The following is a 17,582-nucleotide window of genomic DNA, read 5'->3' as shown; positions in this document are numbered from 1 at the left end:
ATACCGACTGAAAACGAGAAGAACGGCGAAGTAGAAAACAAGGAAAAGAAAGCAAATCAAAAATGACCGATGGTCATTCAATTAATAAGTCCTGAAGAAATAATTAACTAACAATAGTACAAACTACATTCAAGGCAAACGTTAAATCGAATGCCCAATGCAGACGCGTTTTCCAAATACGCAAATATCCAATGTGACGATTTACTCAATTACCCTTTTTCATGAACCATTTACTCCACCCGACTCCATCAAACATTACAACAAACTGCCTTATTCCTACGATGAGCGAATACCTAATTATCGATTGCCTGGACGTTCCGCGGCGTTGGTTTATTAAAATCTTGCGTCAGCCAGAAACTATTCACCTAATGGGGAATTAAACGAACAACGCTACCCCGAATTCGACGTACGCGGGTTCGCCCGTCAACCAGCGATATTACGACAAAGTGACCGCCACGCGCAACGACTCGGTTGCTAATAGCTGAAATGTAATTGCACGAATTCCTGAGCCGTGGAGCCGTACACTGACGAATATCCGGCGTGTAGACCTAGGCGGGAACGACCGGTGGCCCGACAAGCAGGCCCAGCCGAGATAAGTCGCGGGTTACAAGTGGATGGCCACGGAACAATGAATGCGGAAGAACGGCCAGAAAAGGTCAAAGCCTGGCCCGGTATTGGCTTTCGAGGCAGCGGAGCGCCTGGTCAGTGTCCGTCCGGTGAAATACGTCCGCGAATACGAACGGCCGTCCATTTGTCGGCTGTCCGTGTCTCCCCTGTTTCGCCCCCTGTGCCGGCCACCGAGGCATCGCCTTCCCTCGGCTTCCTGCTGCCTGCCTCCACCCTCGCACCCCCTCGAACCTGGCTGCTCTCCATTTCTCAGCCCGGTCCAATTTAACGAGAATGGCTGCCATGCACACCTACGAATCCATTCGTACGGATTTACCCCCTTGTCGATAGCCGGAGCTGCGAACTACTCAAACTTTAGCCACGCGCACCACGGTGGCAAGTAATCGTCTTCGCCGACGAGGAATCTTCCCAAGTTCCGCGGAAGTTCTTGCCTAACGCGATATCGAGCCTCGGTACTTCCTGTTTCCCGGTTTTATCACCGTAAATGGGAATTATTTTAAATATATGGACCGTGAGACGGGTTTCTACTCTTGGAAGTCGTAGTTTCTTTCGCTTTCATCCAATTCGGCGCCTTTAACGAGCAGCTCTTTGGAGTCCTATTAGTTTATAATATCACGGGAGTAGATTGTACAGGAGGATAACAACGTGAGAGAGCTACATTAAATTGAGGAAAGAAGAGTCGGTGTTCTGGGACTCGGTTTGATAAAGTGTGGAGGAGAGAATGTTCGGAAGTTTTTCGTTTCCTAGATGTCTCACAATCGTACGTTAAGATTCATCTATGATAACTAGAATGCCATTGAATTCCAAATCATCCTTTTATTCCCTGAAGACATTTCACTGAAGTATTACTATGGACAAGGTACGTTTAATTTTTTTTCTAATTTAATTCGGCGTAGTTTATTATTAATCTCAATGGTAAAGACACGTAATAACGGTAATTAAATGGAGATATAATAACAATGAACTGGAGATTGCAGAATTAGGTGTATAAAGAAGGACATAGTCTCCCCTTAAATCCTAAAAAGTACAAGCCCGGCCAAGTTACTCCACCCTCGGTAACAGGAAATGTATTTTCGGTCTTGCGCGAAGAACAACCTCGCGTAAACCAGGGTTGGTAATATGTTAACGGAGAAACTCGCAGACTGGGAACGGACGGCCGGGTGTGAGGGGAGGTTTTCGATGCCAGACGGAAGGTCCGACAACGGCGGTGGCTTAGTGGCTGGCTCCCCTCATCCGGGCCATTTCTCAGGACTTAAAGCTCCTTGCATTCGCGCGCGCTGCCTTGTCCACGCGACGGTAGAAAAATAACTTTTATCGGTATCGCGAGGGCAGAGACGGTGGCGCGCGCGTCAAACTTATTCGAGCGTACGTTCAATACGGTCCTCCGAGGACCGAGTTTCGAAGCTTCACGGAGATAAGAGTCGCTTTGTACCGACAGAATATAAGGTTCAATGGTTTCAGGTTACGTAACAAAGAGAACAAATAACGTCTTTAGTTTTGACCTCACGGTCCCACGGTTCGGGAAAGAATTTATTGTTCTTCTAGTGAAGCTCGTTGAATGATTAATGTAATCCTTTCGTATTGTAATGTTTAAAACATAGATGTTTTCGAACGGTCCTAGAAATATTGATCTTTGATATTGATATTGATGTTAATAAGAAATATGATCGCCCGGAATTTCAAATCGTAATTAATTAATGATAGTAATAATAAACTTTTCATTTGGTAATAAGTATATTTAAAAATACCGTACAGTGAATAAAAGATGGGTTCGAAATGGAAAGAGTCAAAGGCTGAAGCAAGAATGTCTTCTTTCCTCAATAAAGAATAAAGTGAGCGGCTCTGCTCGTTAATTTCACAGAGAAAAACGAAATAATTTATAATTGCTGCGTTCCGCAACGCGCAGGAATTAGCCCGATAATGTAGCTCGAGGCTTAGGGGGGAATTTAGTTCCGCGGAGAATCGTCGTGAACAATGTGGAGACAGTGACGTAAAGCTTCGCGGCGCACGATAAATTGGACCGTTCTCCCTGGGAGACCTTACCTTCGCGCAAAGTGACTTTTTTTCTCTCCTTCCCTTTTACCCCCTCGAACTCTTGAAGCGTGCCTGGGAAATGTACGGCCCTGGGAACCGTTCCGTCACTTCGGACTACGAACGCTAACGACGATCCGTGGAGTATCTCGAGCTCGTTGTCTCGCGTGGAAAGCAACGGTAGTCGTAAATGCTACCTAGACTGCGATGATTCCGTCCCTCGTTATTTGATTCGAGCTTCCACTCCCGGTACCGTAAACGGGGAAATAAAAATCTCGGAAATCACAGCTGCCCGCACGGCTGTACCGAGTTGTTCTGCCGAAAAGGAAAATTGATGAGAATATCTGACGCATAGAAATGTACAGTTCGATAAAAATTGTTGTATCTCCATGCTCCTGCAAATCACAATTTATGAAGAAACATAGAAGAGAAACAACATGTTACAATGCACTGTTTCCTGTCTTCAGTAGGATGTTAATAACTCCTCTGAAGCTGATTGGATCTCCGTAAAATAAATGACTTTAATTTGATCACTCTTTTAGTATGTAAAGTACTACATATAAAAGTTCACACATTTATTTGTATACTTCTAAAAAAAGCAACGTTCCTTGTTACAAGACAGGCGATCCCGAACTTTTGAAGGATAGTATATCTTGATTCAGAATCTGTAACGCAGTACAATGGGGAAATATTTCAGAAAACAATAACGAAGATACAACACTCGTGTCATTCGATGCGAAATAATGAGTCGAAAGTTGCTAGACGAATCAGGAAGGACGTACAATGGCGCTGGGATTCAAGTGGAACGGTTTACGGAAACTCGGTGCTAACCAATCAGAAAATAAGACATAACGGTGTCACCGTATGCATAATTCATAGCGTTACGGTAGACCAGGCCGCGCACCGCTGAAAATTGCAGCCGATCCATGAAAATACATTTTCGAGTCGAGAGTATCGCCTACTCGAACCGAACTGTTGGAATAAGTACGTATCTCGTTACCGGTAGCATTAATCCGCAATTATAAATGAATAGGCGAACACTATGCTAGTTGCACACGAAACCTCAATCGTGGCTCGGATTTTACAAGCGAACTGCATCAATTATTCGGTAATTATTTGTAAATTGCTCATAGACAGGTTTATATAAGGAGCGATCCTTTGAACGACTTGATATTAAATTATTGGATAAAGCATCTGCATTAACGAGCTGAACTCGCGGAATAAGCGAAAGTTTCGAATTTTACCGCGTCTACCGTTACATGCTTAACTTTATCAATATATTTTCATTGCCTTAAGTAGTCTGATCACTTCTTGCGAAGTTTTTTATTCGCGAACGAACAGCAAAGAGGAAGGTACGAAACATATTCTGCCAGAAGTATCAAGCTTCCAAGAATTTCAGTATCAAGAAGACTTTCGTGCTTTTAAAGATTTACCTTTTAATTCGATACTGTAATCTATAACAATCTTAAATAAGCACTGAAAAGAATCCTATAAAAATGGTTTCAAACTGTTTGCATAGTACAACAAAGATAAAGAACATACTCAAACAATGTTTTGAAAATAAATATCTCTGTGTTTTAAAGCAAACATTGCAAATTACATCGCTACATCAATAACCATTATACATAGGCCGACGATAACCAACATGAATGAAAAGTGTCGTGAATTTAGTACATAGCGTAACGCTTTTCGCAACGATACCTCGAATCCAACGGATACGATTGTCATGCATAGTTCACGACATCCAAACTGCACGAATTTCAGGCGCAATATTTGCCCAGGCGTGTGCTCGGGAAAAGAATTTGGGCGCTCGCAGATTAAGGGTGTACCTGAAGAAGGAGAGTGTGCCTCGAAGAATGCGAAACCGGAACGGATAAAAGACAAAGTGAGTACGATCGGTGAAAACGAGACGGCAAAGGAAATAAGAGAGAGATCGTCGTGTCTGGCTCGGAACGTATGGAGCCGGCAGCCTGCCGTGAAACACTCCATTCAATGGCGTTTGGTCCTCAGCTGGGGGTGGGCAGAAGGCTCTGGGGGAAGGGTGTGGGGGAAGCGTGTGCAAGTTATACGATTCAACATTCGGTGCACACTTCGCCGAGGTTGCGGGCCAACCTCCGTTTTCAACCACCTCCGGAAGGTCGACCGAGGGAGGTCTGAGTCTGACGGGAATAAGAAAGGCGTCAAAGTCAGCGGTTCTCAATTGAACGTGCCGGTATCGGAGTGCTCCAGATGACTGCAATTACGTACTTAAGATCGTATCGCAGGAAAACTACCGAAGCAATAATATACCTGGAAATTTCTGCTCAATTTAACGTGAATCGTTATCCCCAGACTACTTTGAATTCCAAGGAACTTTGGTCCCCATATCCGAACAAGTTTATATAACTGGAGTTTGCGTTATTTGTGTTTTGCTCCCATAAATTCTAGATAGTGGCAATTAAAATGAGAATGATACGAAATGGAGGCGCAATATTCAGACGTTTATGATCAGAAAAATTACGTATCTACGAAACATAATGCCCAATGTAGAAAGAATCGAATCGTTCTCCTTACGAGAGACACAGCTAAAATGGATGAAGTAGAAATTCTCTCTAGAAGAAACCCGATAACGCGAAACGTCCAATCTCTCGGATGACGATCAAGTGAATCAAATCGTGGTGTCATTACCCCCACTCGGTTAGCTTCTCACGACACTTGACCAGCTCGCGACGATAACCGATGTGCCGTAACATTCTGCGTGGTCAGCTCGAGAGAGCAGCTGTTCGAAGCCACTGTTTACGCGGAAATTGCCGCGACAGCTTGATTGGCTCTTTAAACTGCGTTCCTCGGCAAACGTCAATTCGACAGCTATTTCAGACGCCCATGGGGTGCGGAGGATAGGGGCGAGCTGCTCGCGAATGATCTCGCTGCAGGCTGGAATTGTCGCGCATTTATCGCGAAGGTCGTACCGGTATCCAATTACGATTGTGCGTGTGCACGAACGTCGACGCGGACCTCGCACACGTGCAACCGGCTTACGTAAGATCGTCGCTGTAGACTTACGCGCTGGTCATGGAGCGACGCGGCGTGCTGAGGCGACGTCGATAAGAGGAAACGCGTATGCAGGCATCCCGTGGCCGTCGCCGGGACTCGCTTTGATTCTCAATTGCTTGCTAATCCGTGTCAATTATCGCCGACCCGTTTACGCCGATTTCGTAACGCGCCCGTCAGCTCCTAACCGCGCGCGCCACCAACATTGTCAACTGGGTCGGAATAACCTTGGCGACGTTATCGAAGCGTCGCGATGTAGCTGAACTGGACGAGCGTACAACCGTGAACATACACAACCGTGATTGTGCCGATCAAGGTTGCGAACGTATTGCCTGCGGGAATGCAGAGGAGAAACTTTCGAAAGCGATGGATCTTCGTTCTCCAGATGAGCGATATGTTATGAATTTGTATTTTACTGCTTAAGAAACTCTAAGGAATCGTTTATACGTTCTTAGCAATTTTCCTGTGTAAGTTAATCGGACGATAATCCAATGTAGAATCGATATAAGAATCGTTCCCGTTTTTTGTAAGATATTTAAAATAGCGGAAATACTTGGCACGGTAAGATATTCTAAGCCTGTGATTAAAGATCTTCAAGCGAAAAAGGTGTTACGATTGTATGGCGAAATCGACGCCGAACGAACGACGAGAACGCGGAAAAGCGTTGCCCGCTCGTTTAACGAACGCAGGGATATAAATATTGGCAGCGGTGTTCTCCATTTCGACGAGGAATTCCGCCACAAAATTGTTTTACCGTTCGACGCTCCACAAACTGTGTACCCTAGGAAAGCTTACGCCAAGCCACAGTGTCCGGGGTTGACTTAGGACCGTCGAAGCGGCTCGAACGTGTCGAAATCAGGTGCCAATGTAAACTGCACGCTTACGACGCTCGATAAAGCTTACCGGCACGCCGTTGATTTCGCAATGGAAAACAAATGCCTGCCGTCGAAGGATTTCAACGGCACCTGTCCATTTTTGACAAATCAAGATTTATTGGCTAGAAGATTCTGTAACTTTTCTTGGCCGGCGTTCCATCCAGGATCGAATGAAAACACTTAGCCAACGAGGCAATCTCGTTGTCGATGAGTAGCCAACAGTTTTTTATCATCTGACTGCGGATTTTGATACAAATAAAATTTCCCAAGGAACAGTTCAAAGAAAATGTAGCATCAAAAACTGTTTTAAAGTTAAATACATGTTGCTTGCTTAGAAAACACGCAGCATTAACGTTCAGTGAAACTTTAGTTTACTAAATGTAAATATTCAATATCCCGTTCGCGTTTGAGCACACTCGCGCAGAGAAAAGAAACTTTAGCTCTCTAAGGAAGTTCAATATCATCGATTCAACTCCAACAGGATTTCTATCCGCATCAAAGGATTCGATACATATGTACATTTGTAAACACCGCTGACGCGGAAGGATCGCAATTCTGATACTATTTTTTCTTTCATAAATCACGTGTCACCAAACACGGTGGGGGATTGACGCCATTTACGTTGCACGGTTTCGCACTCTTCTCTTTTTTTTTCTTTTGTCATTCCGGAAGTCTCCTGAAGTTATTCCACGTTTCCTTATCGTATGAAACGTTCGAGAAACCAAGAAGAAAAATGATCGAACGGTTTTCAGCGGCTATTCACTCCCACTTCTCGATGTTTTCCCTTTTCCCTCGGCGATCTCTTTATTCCGCCTTCTCGATCTTCCTCTCCTTCTTTTTCTCTTTCACGCGGGGACACGACGATTCGTTTTCCACCGTGAAAAGAAGTAGATACGACCGACTCTCACCCCATTGGAGGGTCGTGCATGCGGGAAACTACGGCCACTATCGCACGATAACGGTATTGTTCGAAACGTGGAAAAGTATCGCCTTCCGGGAGTTAATAACGGGAAAAGGAAAACTGGACCTCGATGTTGTCGAAAGCCAATGAACTAAAGGAGATCTGGCTTGCCTCGAGAAACAACGAAGAATTAGCATCGCAAAAAATTATTTTGGCGCCCGTTATGATTTATAATAATGTATAAAGCTTTGTTTACTATATATCATTCGTCACATTACTTCGTGGAGAATAATCGATATCGAAATTCTTACGTTAATTCTCGAAGTAACTTCCAATGACACAGACGTCAATGCGCAATTCGGAGAAAAATTACGAAACGCGCGATCGGCATATCGAATTCAACGAAAACGAACACTTGCGAAAGCTGCGGCACACTCTAAGGAAGAATTCGAACGGTTTTTCAAGTCGCTGACGTTAATACGGCTCATTTGCGTCTCGCGGAACAAAACAGCTTAAACGCGAATGGGATTCCCAGCGGATGAAAAAAACAGTAGCGTTTGTAATCCATTTCACCCCGTCGCGATACAACATTATTCCATACACTCGTCGGTGCATCGTTTAGCTTTCCCCGGTTTTTACCGCGGACCGTACTTCGTAAGATCTATGCACCTGAATAAATGTATTACGCAGAACGAAATTGTTCGGCTTAATACAGTGTTCCACGATTCGTTGTTGCTCCACGGTTAACAGGGACTTGTCTGTTTTTATCCAGCGTAGCTTCACTGGGTACTCGTAAATGGAACTTGTTCAAGATTAATGTCGTATTTGCAACGGTTACAACGCGTATAATGTTATGCGGTGCATCTCTACTCCCCAGGCGTTATGAAGTTCAACTCGGTCCATTGAGAACCTCTCTCTGCGAACTTCGCGTGTTTGCGCAAGGTCTCGAGTACGTGTCCCATTGTTCTTGATTTAGACTCACCAAATAGAAGCATAATTCGTCGTGTTATCCGATACACCGTTAACTGAACATGATGCATTGTGACTAATCTTCTTTCGATACGTATCATCGATACACCGACTAACGTTAGAACGCTAGCGTATCAATATGCTGATCGTGTTCCTTCTTAGAGAATGAGCTTGAATAATTAAACTTAAGTTACGAGAAAATTTGCAACAGGACATAATTGTACTGAATATCAATAATAGTTCATTGCTGTTGTTTGTAGTTTCTAATAGCCTACCGACAACGTTCGCATCAATGGACGCCTAGAGGCGACGCTAATGCGACTTCAGGAAAGAATCAAACCGTTGAAGCGTCTCGGGCTTCCTGGTACCTTTCATTTTCGTCTTCCTACGCTGAAACGCTTTCAAACGAGACACGGAACAATCGTAAGACGATGGCCACGAAAGCCACCGTGACGTTTAGAAATCTGTCGAAAATAGAACAGAGTCTGTTCCACGGGTGACTCACCGTGTCCAGATTGAACAGGCTCGACACCTTCTTCAGGAACCCGTCCTGCGACTTCTTCTTCCTCCTGGTGGTCATCCTCCTCTCCCCGAGTCGATCGCCGTTCGATGTAAATTAATCCAATTAATCCGGACGCTCAGATACCACTGAGCCACATACTTTTCTCACGAAACTCACGGAACCGCACTTCACCGAATGAAAAAGAAAAAGCAATGGCGAATTCGCATTGATTGTAACCGATCCCTGCGGGGCTCGGTAAAATTTTGCGGTGCAGAAGGAATCGCGGCAAATAATTTCACATCGTATTCTTTCTCAGTTTTAAATACATTGGCCGATACTATCGAGTACGAGGAGTGTGTTTGCTGTTAAGAATGACTGTTGATCGAATAGAAAATGTTTAATGTTCCGTACAATTAGAATCGTTATTGAAGAATTTTCGAACATTAAACGATCACGGGTGTCACATTCGTGCAACTGTTACCGATAATTCGAAACATCCCGAATAAAAGACTAACGATAAGCGTTTGAACACAGATAATATTATGTCCATTGGCCGTCAACGGTTCCGCGCGAGTTTAACGTACGGTTGCAACGTGAAAGTGCCTCGGCCGGTTAAAACTCAATCTAAAGGAAACACGAGACCGTTGCATAGACCGGTAATTTTATATGTGTCAAATACATCATAGATTCTGTGTTACGATTACCGGTGACACGGGAGCCGTATTATGGCTCCCCCGCCCCAAGTGGCCTATTTCCTGAGGGCCCCGTGCCGCGTTTACATCGCACGCAAGTGCAGCCCAATTGATAAAAGCCAGGGACGCCTCTGTGGTCCGTCCTACTTAGGTTGGTTAAACGCGAATCGCTTCGCAAATAAACGCAGGAAATTATTCCTCCCCGGCCGGCGTCACGTGCTCTACCTCCGACATTATGTAATACGTAATCGGTTGTATCGATACGTATACGCGAGCCGGGCAACACGTGAGCCGTGTAAACTTGCGAAACCCCTTTATTCGAGCAAATGAAACGGAAAGACCCGACGGTATCTGTGACCATGATGAAAAAAATGAATCATAGGCGAAATCTGTCGCGTGACCAACCAGCTCCGCGTTGTGTTAACATCAGTGGCCTGGTTAAGTCACACGGGGATATGATAACTACTCAAAATACTGCTTCGCGGTTGATTTCGATTCACTCCGAAATTTGCACTCCTTTTATATAGCGTTAAACAATATAATACGATCTTGCTTATAGTGTTTTACTAACGTTAGCAGATATATTTGTTTTACTTGGAATTATATGATGTTTTATGAAATATCATGTAAATGAGAGTCTTAACTTTCAACATAAAATCAATTTAACTCTTTGCACTCGAGAGGTGACTCTCAGTCACCAACTGATTGAATGTAGCAAAATTATAAACTCTGGTGTATAATATTAAACTTTGTACAATACATCGATATGTGAAATATTGAAATAAAATAACTTTATTTCCTAATTTACGCGTATTTTCTCGTTAGTTGAATTCGAAGAATGTCGTTTATATCTGATTGGAAAATGTTGAATATTTCTAGTGAGAAACTTTCGAATAGAAAGGATTAATCTACCGAAAGCAACAGGTCAAATATTAATGAAATTTTCTATGCTACGTGGAAAGAAGTATCGAAATCAAATGTACCATTTACGTTCATCCTCTTCTCGACGAAGGATTCTAATACTACCAAGTAGATTCGATCATCTAATACAGTTTAAAGTAGTCTTGCATGACAATAATTGTCACTGATAACTGACAAATATTTATAACACTAAATCACGTCTCTCCAGGTAGCTCCGAACCGTGCCGAACGAGTATAGTTTTCCGACACTCGATGACCGTTACAGGCGCGCCACCTATTTCGAAATCGATCGAAATCGATTCTCGGCGTTCCGCGAACGAGACGCGGCGAAGGAACGAGGCGAACGAGTCACGCTATCCCCGTGCACCGAAAAGCAAGACACGAGTAAAGGTTAGTAGATGTTCCGTAAAGAGAATGCACTCTCCGGTCGGACCGGTGAACTGCTACGTTCCGGGCGATCGATCAGTGAAAGTACGAGGCACAAAGTGGCACACAAGCCGCGTCCAACTCGATGTCCATCGGTACACGTAGGTAGACGGTACCATACATATTTTTCCGAGCGCCAAGTAAAAACCGAATCTACTCGCTCCCACGAAAACTGTACACCGCTTCCCTCCTTAGATATCCGTGGGTTAAGTGTGTGTACGCTACGTGCACGAGCGCGCGACAGTGTGTGTGTGTGTATGTGTATACACGCCGGTATGGTTATATCGTAAACAGGTTGTCCGTCCGTCTCACTCTAGTGCGCGCGAAGCGTACTCCTGTGCAGCGTACCGCAACGAATGACGACGCGGATAAGGAAACCCACGATCGCGCGGCTTCGATTTCCACGTGGACACATACACACACACGCTTTATGCGTCGCTTTGTTCCCGACCGTCATACGCAGCGACAAATCTTTTCAAAAATCTCCCGAAAGGAATACTCTCCTTGTTCTAAAGGCGAACGCGAAACGTCAGGTACGTTCACAACACGAATACTACATTCACCATGGTATTGGTTCGTCCTTCATACGTGTATCGCTTTCGCGTAATGACAAGAAACGTCAGGCAGATACGCAGCTAATTTTAGACTAATCACCGGTAATCGCCTGTACCGTTAGCTGGATGAAATGCTCGTTGAATTTCACGAGTTTCCCAATTTCTCATTTGCCACGTGTTCCTTCCACACCGGCCGCCGAAAAGAAAAGTGGAGCGACGAACAGATTCGTTGCTCCTTCTTCTTTCGGCGTTGCGAACGCCGCTTTACCTTTCCAAGAGAAAAAAAGAAATAATCACCGACTCTCACACGGCGCGCATTTATGCGATAACGAGACGCATTTGCCTGCCCCGAACAGCACTGCACTCTTATCCGGCGTCCGCTTGAAAATCACCGTGTATCAGGACGCCCCTGCACGCACGATTCTCGCATTCCACGAGAGACACGGACGTACTCACACAGGCGTGAAACAGGTTGTTCCTCTCTCGTCTGTCTCGCTCTAGAACGAATTTCTACCGCCAATCGGGCCACGATATTTTCTCGAACCGGCACACGGGGATATACGGAGAGAAACAAAGAATGAACGGGCCCCGACAAACGTCAATACGCGCACGATAGTTTCTTGGTCGCGTAAACAGATTGCACTTCACTGTGTACCAGCATCTGGCGTTCCGTTCCCGCTTGTCTCTTTTATTTACCGTTGCATCCCGACCGTTTCTCGTCCACGTCTCTGTACTGGGCCCGGTGTAACGTAAAGGACGCAGCACCGGTCGCTCGAGAGCATAGGTTAGAAAATCACTGTTGCCCGGATGGAATCGTCTCGGCGTTGTCAAACGACGAGCAACGAACGTTCTGACGTTTCACAGGGCCGCTGATATTCGCGGCAGGTTCGTACAGGTTCGCGTGACACGGTTACACGGCACACTGCTATAACGCCGATTAAAATCACCGACGCACCGGTTGGGAGGTTAGGTCGCCACGGACGCCTCTCCTCCTCCTCCACCTCACCGCCGCTTTCTCTGTCTCGCTCCACGGTCACGATTGCACTCGCAGAAGGAACGCTGCGGCCGTCACGGAAACGAAACCATTTTTCCCGCCAGCACGGTCAGCAACGCTGCTCGTATACCACGATACCGATCGAACCTGGCCGGCCTGGGATCGAACAAGCGGCCGAAAATAATTCGAGCGTGCACACGCAGAGAGGTGAAACGTCAAGAGCTCTCGTACGCTTTACCGAGCTGCCCGTGGACAGGCCTCTTTGCTTGCTGACGTCATCGCTCGGCCGCCGGCATGAAGCTCGGCTGCACGCACGGAGAGTGCCGAGCCGAGCCTCGCCGGATCTGCACGAACCTGCACGATCGTCCTCCGCGAGAACAGCGCTGGGCGTTATCTAAACTTTTATCCCGTTTAATATTCGGCATGCAAAGTGATTCTTTTTCCATCGACGTATGTCCGTTTGAACAGGTGATCTTGAATCGAAGGAATCTTGAAATTTGAACTCTAAGAATAAAGAAACGGGGGAAAGTTTCAATGCGAGGTCCGCGATCTTTGAATCTTACGTGCAGATCGAAGATCGTAGATTGATTCCGATTTCGTTCGAGAAATTTACAATTTTTTACTCGCAGGATTAGCGTTTAAGTTGATGGTGATTTTCCTGGATTGCGAAACGTCTGATTTTTGTTTGAGAATAATACGCTTCGCGGAGCCGTAATTCCCGCAGCGGCTACTTACTTTCGCGTAAATTCTCTCGCGAGGTATTATTTCCGTGGGAGTTCGCGGCGGTGTAATTTTTTATCCGTTATTTCGAAGAAAAAAGTGGCCAGCTCCACACGAAAGTAGTCGCGCGTTCGTTCTCTGCCCGCGTGCCTCGATCTCCCCTTGCTCCCTTCTCGCGTCCCGCTAGCTCGCGGCAGGAACGTACTAACCGTGCCGAAGACGTTCGTTCGTGCGACGACGCCAGTTTCGTGCCAGGCCGATCGCGCGAGGTCGTGCGGCTGTTCTGCGGTCGGGAGGGAAAGAGGAGGGACGAGATAGATACGAAGATATCGCTTCGGGCACAGGCGTAATGATAGGCAGTTTACACGAATTTCGGGAGCACCTATACATTACTCTATTTACATTTCCTTTTACCCGTCGAGGACTCGATGAACTGAGCTCATCCGAAAATTGCAGGGATTTTAACGGTCTTGTAACAAAGTCACTATTTTGGTGTGGATAGACTATTCCAGATTACTTGAGTATACGCGATATAGGCAGTTAAAAACTATGTATCAAATTTAGAAAATGCAATGGAAAAAATGCGTGTATAATTCTCGTATCAAAGTATAACTTAATTAATTATTGATAAGGTGATTAATATATATATATACATACAGAAATGAAATATAAATATTTGGAAACTTTACATTTCAGTCCGTACGATCTTTCGTCGGTTAGGCAACAATGTACAGAAATCCTTGCAAGATGCCCAAGAAATCGGGACACCGGAACATTAAAGAATTTTCGTAACCGGGGGCTATCGCCGGGAGGTAAAGAAACCGACTGTACACACTGTCTCGTTTCGGCGGCAAGAATGTTGGGTGCAGGTCTGCATTCGCGGAAACGTTCCTTTCCCTCTTAACGGAGTCCCGTAATGGGCAAAAATGTCTATTACCGGCGTTGCGCTTGCGTCCCATCCGACCGGAGTTTAAATGCAATCTCTCGCCGCGCCAAGTAATCCACGGCTTCGAAGTCGCCTTTGAAGGACACGTGGTGCGCCTTCGAATCGGGAAACTCGTTTCAATTTAATCCCGGCGAGGAAAAAAAACGAGCGCGCCCTGTTTGAGCGTACGCGCGCATCCAGCCAAGGAATTCCTTTTCGACAAAAAAGCCTCTTGTAGAACGGGATCTCGTGGAATTCCTTCAGCTCTTTTTCACGAGGTTCGCCCCGAAAAAAAAGGAACGGGCGGCCGTGCAGCGTGAACGAGTTTCTTTTTTCCACCCTGGCGTCACATGTAAATCCAACGAGACGGAATAACCCGTCTGTGTATTTAGCCGCGCCGCGATTCCGCCGGGTCGTGCTCCTCACCCCTTGCTCGACTTGATAGTACCGAAAAGGATGGAAGTGTCCCGCTTTATTTTCCCTTTTCCCGCTGTTTCCTTTTCGCCGCGGCGGAATTGACCGCTTGAACTCTTTCTGATTGCGCGCCGGGAAATAAATACGCTCGCAGCCGAAAGCGGTCAGCCGGGGGCGCGTTCGTGCCGCCGACCGTTCTTTTCTTTCCCGACGCTTCGAGCCATATGACCTGGAAACTTAAACGAAACCTTTAGAATTTCCGGGGAGGCAATTTCGCTGGCGGTGCATTTCTCGCATGTTGCCTGTATGCAACCGCGCACTGCCATCGCTGCCGCGCCACCGTTGGAGTACGCTGTAGGAACAATGGCAACGTTTAATGCTGTCTGGCCGGGGCGCAATTTGCATTTCTCTAACGGGCTCGCCCGCCTTCGGGAACGGGCCGCCGCCAAAATCGCGTGCGATGCATCGAAGCCCGCCTAACGTTGGCGCAACGGGTCCCTTTGTGCTGCCCTTTGAGTCGATTTCCGACCAAATTTCCCTATCCGAACTGGAAATTACGCGGAGACGCCGCCGCTACCCCATATCCCGAGAATCGGCTAGCCGAAAATTGTTTGGCACCGGTATACGGGGGTGCGTTTTACCCCCGGACGATCAATGGGATTGATTCAATTCGGCAAATTGAATGGACGGTCACCGTTTATCAAGATAATCGGGCGATACGTTTGGCGCCGCCAGTGATTCGAAAAATATGGAGCGCATTTTCTACGCGTATCGGGTTCTAGACTGTTATTTTTAGCATAACCTTCACACACGAATTGTTTCGTGTTATATAATACCAGGCGCGTATCATGTCCAACCGCGGGAGACTACGACGACGGGATCGAGCGGAACCTGATTAATTGTTCTGGAGCGTGGCGTGGATTGGTACTATGAGTGACACCTATGTATTCTGACCGCACGGCAAACTCTATCGATAAGCCACTCGCCGCCCACGTTATCGGGTGTCTTCGTATTCCCCGCGGAAATTGAAATACAACTGACAATTAATAACGCAGTCATTTGTCGAATATGCATCACATATGCACGTCTGTAGCGGTTATCGTTATTTTGATATTCAAAATTGTATCGTACAACGTTCATCGGAACGTTAATTAACCGTTGAAAGTCGTTGAACCTGTACTAAGGAGGAAAGGAAGGAAGGGCGAGGGAACGTGAGAACGAAAGAGAAATAACAGCAATGCAAAACAATTGGCATCGTGGTTTATTGAATCGAACACAACGGAATACCGAGCAGAACACCGGGGCGGATGCTGGAGCTTAATTAGTGCGTGTCGTCGACCGAACGTCACGAGCTCGTTCCATTTCTTTTCCCGCGTTTTTTCAGAATTCGTTTCTCTCCGCGGTTGAATCTCGGCAGGCCCCGCCTTCCGCACGACCCTAGTAATGAGAGAAAACAACAACAACAACAACAACAAAAAAAAAGAAAAGAAAAACAACAGAGGACAGGAAGTTATGCGCCGAACACCGTAGGCTAATCTCTCATAACTGGAGTGGCTCATTTGCGGCGAGAGTCGCGAATGCTCATCGAGGAAGGAGAGGGCGGGAAGTGGAGAGAAAAAAAGGAGGAGAAGGGGACCGGGAGGAAGAAAAAAGGGACAAGTGTAGAGCGAGTGCGTGTACGAGAGCGGAATAGAAACGGAAGCGAGAGAGGGAAAGAAAGCTGTGATAAAGCCGGCCAGGAAGGGGCGAGAGGGGGTGAGTTAAGGTAATTGGCACCAAGCCCTGTTCCCCGTGTTAGTTACTGCGATACATTGCGCGTGAAGGGGATTTTCGAGTTTTTTAATGCCCTGAAAACGGATGAAGCGCCCCTTTGAACAACAATAAAGCCGTAATGAGAATGTATTTACAAGCGAACCATGAAAACCTCTGGAATACACTTTCCCCCGGCGCGCACGACCCTATAAAAATTAAACGCGTTTAACCGTCGAGACAAAAGTGACAGAGAAACAATGGTCGGTAGTTACGCAGCAGGGATTAAAAAAAAAATACACCGCGTCGCCGGGACAATGAGAAGTGCCCGAGCGCCTGACGTACCGCAAACCTTATTACTACGGCGAACGAACCGTCCCGGTGATCGTTGGGCAAACGTTTCGTTTACCGAGATTGTTTGGCAGTTAATTCACCTCTCGGCAGGCTCTTCTGATGTCCCGAGTACCCTTCGCGAACCGCGATTCTTCAAAAATATTTTCACGGAGACGAGGGGCAGAAAAAGATGCAAAAAGGAGGTACCTTCTCGTGGCAACGAGGCGGAATAACAACGAAGAGGGACGTTGCTTTTTATCGACTTAATTAACACGCGGAACCTTGTTTTCCGTGCGGGGAACACACGAAAGCGTGTGTTTTGCAGGAATTCCTGAAGCGGAACACTCTGATCCGTGGACACGGGAATTCAGAGGCGGAATTTAGTAGCTTAGCATTTAGAAGAGGGATTGACCGTTTGAAAGGGCGGCTTTCGCTATTGACGTCTGAATTTGATTAAACGATAATCACTGAAAATATTTGAAAATTACGAACCTCTGATCGATAATGACGTGTTCTAAAACGTTCTTCTCAAATTTTTGTTTAATAATTAACAAGAATATATTGTGCTATAAAATGTAAATAACTAATTTTTGTTCCCTTTACTACAGAAATTTCGTCTAGCACTTCAAATTCATTTCTATTGAAACCAAGGATCTTAACTGCATGTTAAGAAAAACGTTTTAATGTAAAAAGAAAAGTCGAGTTCGTTAACTGTAGAAGATCAAACACGCGGAACAATATTCCATCAAATCTAAACGCCAATATGCCCCATGTTTTCATGTTCATTTGCTCAGCTTTTCGAAGAAGAAGGGTGCGATGTGTTATCCATAGATTCTGTAACTATTATTAGGAAAACATTTGACGCCTTGGACTTCGCGCGTCACGATTCGACCACGTTGAACCTCGTAAATCTTCGTGA

General features: G+C 45.9%; 1 protein-coding gene and 1 long non-coding RNA gene across 19 annotated transcripts in view; both read right to left on the bottom strand.

The window, feature by feature from the left end:
- dlg1 (MAGUK family member discs large 1) overlaps positions 1-17,582 on the bottom strand; it is a 660,262-nt gene that overhangs the window by 143,447 nt on the left and 499,233 nt on the right. The window lies entirely within an intron of this gene.
- On the bottom strand, positions 2,694-11,786 carry LOC143174527 (uncharacterized). The gene is made up of 3 exons (XR_012998619.1): positions 11,645-11,786; positions 8,939-9,121; positions 2,694-2,973 (listed from the first exon to the last, which is right to left on the bottom strand). It is a non-coding gene; the product is annotated as an uncharacterized LOC143174527 (long non-coding RNA).

The sequence above is a fragment of the Nomia melanderi genome, chromosome 5 (assembly GCF_051020985.1).
Source record: "Nomia melanderi isolate GNS246 chromosome 5, iyNomMela1, whole genome shotgun sequence".
In the NCBI taxonomy this organism is placed as follows: Eukaryota; Metazoa; Arthropoda; class Insecta; order Hymenoptera; family Halictidae; genus Nomia; species Nomia melanderi.
Note: the sequence above shows the minus strand (reverse complement) of the source record. Positions and strands in the feature narration are given on the sequence as shown.